Genomic DNA, 6,307 nt, shown 5'->3' on the forward strand with positions numbered 1-6,307 from the left:
TAATTTCTCTAATATGGGTCAGAGGGTCACACTTGTGAAGCAAAACCTAAGGTCAGCCCTAGATTGTCCAAAATTACCTAAGTAAATTATGAATATAAATAGGAATAATGACCCAGGTTATGAAACTTCCATTTATCCCCCCATTATGAGTCCTCTCTTATTGAATGGAAATTAAAATTTTGAAATTTAATTACCCACCACTCCAAGCACCTGCCATTAGGTTGTAATTAGGAGCAAGAGACTGATTAGAGCATGTGCTCACTTCTTTCAGGTTTTCCTGTGAGCTTATTTGCCCCCATTTAAAGGGATTAAATGCAACTTGATACATTATCTATCATCCTACTCATTATTATTTTTAAGAATTCATAGAGTACAGTCTAGTTTTGCCTTCATGTCATATATATCAACACAGTTTTATGTTTCATTCTAAAGTATGTTTCTCCCCCAAATAAACATTAACTCATTGACTATATTACTATATTATCTATAAAAATGTCTTTGTCTACAAACACAAATAGCCAGTTCAGCATAATCCATATGCACTCTTTAAATTTCCATCACTATTAGATATATATCTTAATAGCTTTTACATATTCTTTATCATTTATATGTTATATTTGTATTTCCATCAAGTTTTAATCATCGCAATTATTAAGTCAACATGTGTTGATTATTCCTTTTTCCCACAAACCTGACTTTAAGGATCCCAGATAGAAGAAATATTTTAAGAAATAAGAGTTTTTGACCTTTGTATTTAAATAAAACAACATTCAGTTTCCTATTTCTGTTCTAAGAGCAGATATATATTTATCCAAAACCCCCCAAAATCCAAAAAGATTATTTTGCTTATTTTCAAGAAGTAGATAGAAAAAATATTTCTGATAACAACTTAAGTTTAGACTAATTGTGGAAGTGATTGTCATGTATGAGTTTATTCGCATAGTAGTCTCATAAGTAAAATAGAAAACATATTTTGTAGGGCCTGACTTATTTATGAATTCTAATGATTCGATTAACACATGTCTGTATTCTATTTGTATGTATACAATTTATAGAAAACATCAAATTATTTTTAAAGACTGAGGTAATATTCAGTTTAATTGGCATTTTAAGTTACATAAAATAGATATACTCCATTATTTTATTAAAAAGGAATATTAAGTAAATTAACATTTAGTGAAATAAAATGCATAACAAACTGGATAATTCATGCTAGTGAATAAGTTATACTACTAAAAAATAATGAAAATGACAAATTAATCATATATATTTATGTAGAAATTCACAATTTTAATATTATCTATGCTATATGAGTTGACCAGTATGTAATGGTTATTTAATATATATTTACTTCATTATAGACTGGTTGGTAGGTAATTAGCATACATGATGCCTTATTAATAATATAAAGAAACAGTAGATGGCATATACAACAATAACATAATGATTATTTCATAAGGTTATTGATTGTTTAATTCATTAAGAAAATCAAGATAAAATTCTTAGATAACTTTATTTTATATAGTTATTAAAATGTAATTATTCTTATAGAACAATTTTTTTAAGTAATTTAACAATATCTAACCACTAAAGGGAAAGATTTTATATATATATATATATATATATATATATATATGTATAATACATATATATATATAAAAATATATAAAGATGTCTCCTGTGTTGACTCCAGCCCATTGATTTGTCTCCATTAAATTAAAAATGAAAATACAAAATGTTATGATATTTCTTTATGTTGAATTCCAAGCCTACAATGATGTTTAAATATCTGGTTCTTTTGCCCTGTTGCCTATAGATCTGTGTTCAAGTCACATGGCAATATCACCTTAGCATATACCGCCTGCCCTCATTATTAAAAGTCATTTAAAAATATTTACTTCCAAGCTCCTCAGTTTGGATCCAAGCTCTATGACAGGTGTGGGATACAAAAATGTACACGACAGGAGAATTTGCCTGGTAGCAGACTAGGAAGACAGTTAAATAAGCAATTGCATAATCAAGACATTTACCATTGTCAAAACACAAAGTAATAACTTTAAAATAACTGATGCAGTTTGAAATTATAATAAGTGGGAATTATGTAATGCAGGATTGAAAATTGGCTGTGTAAAACAGACAAATATAATATTTTCTTTTACATTGCTAAAATAATGAAAAAATTAAGATCCTGTGTTTATACTAAAATTTAGAATTGCCCTGTTCCCTAATCCTGGCCATCTTTACACCAGAATAACTGTAGAAGCATAGAGAGCAAATCAGTTGCAGTTATATCTCTGGAAGAAGAAAGCATAATCTCTGTTATTGACATATAGACAGTAGTCACATCAATATGAGAATATGAATGAATGAAGATTTAGTAAAATCTTTACTCAAAAATACAAGAATGAACTTCCAGTCCCAGATTTTTTATTCTACTCCTTGTGTAATCTTTCAAGGGTCAATTAGGCTTTGTGATGTGTTTTTCTCAATTATAAAATGAGAAATAATATTACTCACACCTGAGGATGATGGCGATTAAATAAAATAGTTTGTGTAAAATATTGCACTTTAATGTAATATTTCCAATAACTTCTTAAACATGTACACATAAACACAGATGCTTTTATAAGCATAAATACACACAAGGGGAAAATGATGTCATTGAAATCTGAATGACAGAAAAAAACATGACAATACAAAACATTAAATTTAATGTTAGATTACAATCTGTGCACTGAAATTATTCCAGAGTGATTTTTAGTACATTTTTTTTCCTGAGAATTTAGAATTCAACATTTTGATTCTTCACCAGTCAAAAGAGTGAGAAAATGAAATCTCAAGGGAAACTCCCCTTTGATTCCGGCTTCAGATCTTTTTCTCTGTGTTTGGGATCTATATTGCATATTCTTCCTTTGATCTCTGCCTGAAAAGGCCACTGACAACAGATCTAAACTTTGATGTGGAAAGTCCTAGATGGACTCAGTAAGTGTAATGAGGATATTCCAGGCATATTACAACTATGTTAAATTCAATTAATGTATTTTTAAAATAACTGATTGCCCAAATGTTAATAATGGGTCTACTTGCATATCCATATTTCCTCTCTCATTATATATTAATATTGTAGTACTTTTATAATAATACAAAAAATTGCCAAAAATTAGAAGCAAAAAGTAAAGATAGAAAACACCTACTAGAGAATACTAGGAATACTGATATTAAAAAAAAATAGAATTCAAGTATATGACAGAAATAGTAAACTATCTAAATAAGAATGGGTGAAAATTGCAGAGGTAAAATCCACAGAAGATGGTGCAAATATCCAATGGATGTATGAAAATGGACATACTTAATTCCTATTCAAGGAAAAACTTATCAAAAAGATAATGAAATATTATTGTCAGTGTATAGATTACAAAGTTAAAAATGTAATGATACTCAGAGCCTATTAAAGGAGAGTACTACATGGTAACTAATACTCCTGCATTGTTGGTGGGAGAGTAAATTGCTATAATCTTTGGGAGCAATATCTGGCAATATAAAACTTTTTCAAATTAAATGTGCTTTTTATATGTTTAAGTAATATCACATTAGGCAAATTATTTTGCACAAGTAAACTCAACAACATATTGTTTTCATTTCTTTAGGTAAACAGACCCAAACAACTAAATTCGCGAACTTTCCACCGTGCACATGCATGTATTTATTTTAGCAGTATGCAGTACTACTAAAATAAAAACAAGAATGCTTCTACGTAGGAAAAGTATTGAAACTTTTAATGTGAACATATAATGGATTAATGTCAGTAAAATATGAGTCAAATGCAAACATTTTTAGATAACTATTTATCCTTGCCTCCTCTTTTTAGGCACTGTTTTAAGCCTTGGTGATACAACAGTGATTAAAATAAAGTATCGAACTGTAAGGCTGTTGGGTAGTGTGAAATCTGTGAGAGTTGCTCAAACAGAGAATTCTTACCCATTCCCAGGCTCTTCTCCAATTACCTCCTCTAGGCACTCCTGAGAAACATGGAGGGCAAATTGAGAGGTTGGAGAAAACTCCTTCTGTAGGTCAGTTCCATTAGCAGAAAGCATCTGCTATTGCAATAATAGAATAAACTCTTAGCCAGGTGATTTTTCCACTAAGGAGCAAAAGCCTTAAACTACTGGGACTAGTGCAGCAAATGCAAGAGAACAGGAGAAGAATTATTATAGCTGGAGAAATGAAAATAAAAAAGGCCTTTACACTTGGGTTGGAGAAAGAAACCATTTTTGGCAAGACTATTAGAAAACTCAATGGTGAGGGCTGTGGATGGGCAGAAGGGGTTGCAGAATGTGGAGAAAACTCCACATTTTTGGATCAATGACATAGGACCTGCCTAAGATTCAGACTGCACCAGCACACCAGAGAAACCTCCCCTACTCTCCCCACCTACCTGCTTAGCCAGTGCTAGTTAACAAATAACAGCAGCCTATAACAAGAAGGGGAGCAAAAGCATGGAGAGATATCTTTTCTGAAATAAAAGCACACGATGAAGACCTAAAACTGAGAATAATGAATAGACATGAAAAAGATTCTCTGGCAAACCAATCCCGTAGTAAGCATACAAGGAATGGCCAATTAAGTTTGTGAACTTGTTGCAACAATGTTGCTAACCTTTTTTGATATCAGAGAGATTATTCATTATGAATTTGTACCAACTGGATAAACAGTTAACCAAGTTTACTATTTGGAAGTGCTGGAAAGGCTGCATGAAAAACTTAGATGACCTGAACTTTTCGCCAACAATTCATGGCTCTTGCATCATGACAATGTACCAGCTCACACAGCACTATCTGTGAGGGAGTTTTTAGCCAGTAAACAAATAACTATATTGGAACACCCTCCTTACTCACCTGATCTGGCCCCCAATGACTTCTTTCTAAACCTGAAAATAAAGGAAATATTGAAAGAAAGACATTTTGATGACATTCAGGACATCAAGGGTAATACGAAGACAGCTCTGATGCCCCCATTCCAGAAAAAGATTTCCAAAACTAATTTGAAGACAAGACTAGGCACTGGCATCAGTGCATAGCTCCCCAAGGGGAGTACTTCAAAGGTGACTGTAATAATATTCAGCAGTGAGGTATGTAGCACTTTTTCTAGGATAAGTTTGCTAACTTAATTATCTGACCTCATATGGTGATACTAGGCAATGTGAAAGCAATGATACAGGGAAGACAATGACAAAACCCAGAACCATCCCAGCTCAACTTCAGAATACTGGGACACACAATTCATGTAACGGCCTAGTAAAAGAATCAGAATTAATATGTTAAATTCTTTAGCAAGGCACATGCATGAACATGTGATGAATTTTATCAATTAAATGGAAAGTATAAGAAAGAGAGATATGCCAATGTTAAACAGAAAAATCATCGTAACAGGAATGAAGAATGCCTTCAAAGGTCTCATCAGTAGAGTTAACACAGCTGAGGAAAGAATCAGTGAAATTGAACATAGGTCAGTAGAAACTACCCAAACTAAAGCAGAGAGAAGAACAAAGTACAAAAACACAAACAAACTGAACAACAATAATTAAGTAAATAAATAAATAAATAAGTTAAAAAATAAATAAAAATAAAACAGGACAGAGTATCCAAGAGCTATCAAGCAATATCAAATGGTTTAACATATGTGTAATTGGAATCCCAGAAGGTGAAAAGAGATAAAATAGGGCAAAAATATTAGAAAATTTAATGAATAAAAAATTTCCAAATGTAATGTAAGGCACCAAACCACAGATTCAAGAATCTTAGAGAACATCAAGAAAAATAAATGTCAAAAATAAAAAGGAAACACACTTCAACATGTCAGCTAGAAATTGTGAAACACAGATAAAAATAAATTTTTGAAGAGAGCAAGAGCACACTGTCACATACAGAAGAACATTAAGAAAATAGGCAGACTTCTCACCAGAAACTATGCAAATTTGAAGATAATAAGTTGCCATTTTCAAAGTGATAAGAGGATGAAAACAGGGCCGGCCGAGTGGCGCGTTGGTTAGGAGCTGGCTTGGGATGCCAGAGGGCCCGGGTTTGGATCACACATGTGGGTGCGAGTGACACTGCCCTCTACAGCTAAGATGCTGAACAACAGGCCAACCTGGAGCTGGGCTGCCGTGAGTCGCCAGCGACTACGTGGGCTGCAGTCCCCTGCTGCAGTGAGTTGCCATAAGCTACCGTGTGTAGCCAGCAGCCAGCGTGAGCGGCCAGCAGCCGCCATGAGTGGCCGTCCAGAAACCGGCGACTGATCAGCCTCGCCC

General features: G+C 33.0%; 1 pseudogene; it reads left to right on the forward strand.

Annotated features, from left to right (window-relative positions):
- Positions 1 to 5,431: 5,431 nt before the first annotated feature.
- LOC109378040 (junctional adhesion molecule C pseudogene) overlaps positions 5,432 to 6,307 on the forward strand; it is a 14,610-nt pseudogene continuing 13,734 nt past the window's right edge.

The sequence above is a fragment of the Hipposideros armiger genome, unplaced genomic scaffold, assembly GCF_001890085.2.
Source record: "Hipposideros armiger isolate ML-2016 unplaced genomic scaffold, ASM189008v1 scaffold_1703, whole genome shotgun sequence".
NCBI classification, from domain to species: domain Eukaryota; kingdom Metazoa; phylum Chordata; class Mammalia; order Chiroptera; family Hipposideridae; genus Hipposideros; species Hipposideros armiger.